Source organism: Babylonia areolata, chromosome 24 (genome assembly GCF_041734735.1).
Source record: "Babylonia areolata isolate BAREFJ2019XMU chromosome 24, ASM4173473v1, whole genome shotgun sequence".
NCBI classification, from domain to species: Eukaryota; Metazoa; Mollusca; class Gastropoda; order Neogastropoda; family Buccinidae; genus Babylonia; species Babylonia areolata.
In genome coordinates, this window is record NC_134899.1 from 19,181,527 (window position 1) to 19,183,366 (window position 1,840).

Here is a 1,840-nt window from a genome sequence, read left to right on the forward strand (position 1 = left end):
ACGACGACAGATGATGAATCTGGAGGAATAACCTGTAAAGAATAAAGAAAAAAACATAAAGACTGGAAAATGTTAGTCTGGAGCCAGGAGAAAAGGGGAGAGCAGTCAAACTTCTTAACTCTCTCCATACGAACGGCGAAAGGGACGACGTTAACAGCGTTTCACCCCAATTACCATCATCAAAATATTGCAAGCGGAAGGCTCTTATACTGAAGAGGTGAATGTTGACAGAGAATACCACAATTCTGACGACGGAAGCTAAAGGTTGGGTCATTCAGACACCCACTGGACATCCGAGGGGTCTGTGTAGAGGAAAAGAGAGGACTGGCCGTACTGAGTGAGTTAAAGACACGGAACGACGATCCCTTGCTGTTATGATAATAATAATAATAATAATAATAATAATAATAATAATGTACATTTATATAGCGCCCTTTCTCTCTAACAGCTCAGGGCGCTTTACATGAAAGAAAAATATTACAAGTTACATAAAACATGCATGACCACTCTTTCTACACACACACACACCCCTTCCCCCCACTCACACTCACACTCTCCCCCTCCCACTCTACATACATCCAAAGTGAGCTGGCATGGGTGGTGTTGGAGAACAAGGGGAAGCTGCGAGTACTTATAGATAGGTTTTTAAAAAGATGAGTTTTTAGTGATGAGCAAAAAGCAGAAATAGAATCAGATGCACGGATATGATGAGGAAAGGTTGTTCCAGATGTGAGGAGCAGCAAAGAAGACAGAATGTTCACCATAGGTTCTTGTATTGACACGAGGAAGTTTCAAAAGGTAACAGTAGGTACCAGACAGTCAGCAACAGGTATCGTACCGCATCGTCATAGTATCGAGGACCGGTAAACTAGTGAAGAGAAAATAACTGTATTTATTCAACCGAACCTGAAGCAGCGCAGCCGGGAAGGGGTGGGGGGGGGGGGGGGGGGGGCGGGGGAGGGGAGGGGGGGTGAGCCAAACGACACACTCGTCGTCTCACATGTCAGACTGACAAAGAGCGGACAAAAGGCCAGCAGTCGCCATTAACTCGCCAGTTGAAAAACACACCTCGCCTCGCTTCCTCTCTTCTTTCCGCGCTAACTTCCCCAGTTTGTGAACTGCAGGTGTACTACTACAGGTGTGCTATAATTTGTAGATATAACCTTACTGAAGCACAGGCAGGGCATACCGGCGAATATATATATATATATGCGCATATACATATTTGTAGTAATCGTGTGCAATTTTAAGTACACAGACACACACAGAGACACAGAGACACAGACACACACACACACACACACACACACACACACACACACACACATGCACTCATTAATCAATCGAAATTTACCCACCGACCCCTCCAAACCGACAACCGATCACTACTGACCTTTTAATTTCTTGCGAATACACTCCAGACACACACACCTGTTTACAGCCCCGTGTCAATGAACGTGGAGGGTTGTTTTGTGCTGGTCTACACAGCAGACAGCAACAGACGAAGCGCACACTATACACACACTCACACACTCCGCCCTAGCTGTGAGAGTCCCTGTCTGAGTTTTGTCCTTACGTGAATGCAAATCTGACAACATTCTTTGTTTATATTTGTATTTGTATTCCTTTTTATCACAACAGATTTCTCTGTGTGAAATTCGGGCTGCTCTCCCCAGGGAGAGCGCGTCGCTACACTACAGCGCCACCCATTTTTTTTGTATTTTTTCCTGCGTGCAGTTTTATTTGTTTTTCCTGTAGTGCCTATCCCCGGGCAGAGACCAAGCTCTAAGTGTTTTACAAACACGGAGTCATTTGCACTAAAGGCTGCCCACCTGGGTAG

General features: G+C 45.2%; 1 protein-coding gene across 1 annotated transcript in view; it reads right to left on the reverse strand.

Moving 5' to 3' along the window:
- LOC143298833 (uncharacterized) overlaps positions 1 to 1,475 on the reverse strand; it is a 19,060-nt gene extending 17,585 nt beyond the window's left edge. Inside the window, exon 1 of the mRNA XM_076611829.1 lies at positions 1,394 to 1,475. The gene's annotated coding sequence lies outside the window, so the exon portion shown is untranslated. The remainder of the gene's footprint in view (positions 1 to 1,393) is intronic.
- Between the last annotated feature and the right edge of the window lie 365 nt (positions 1,476 to 1,840).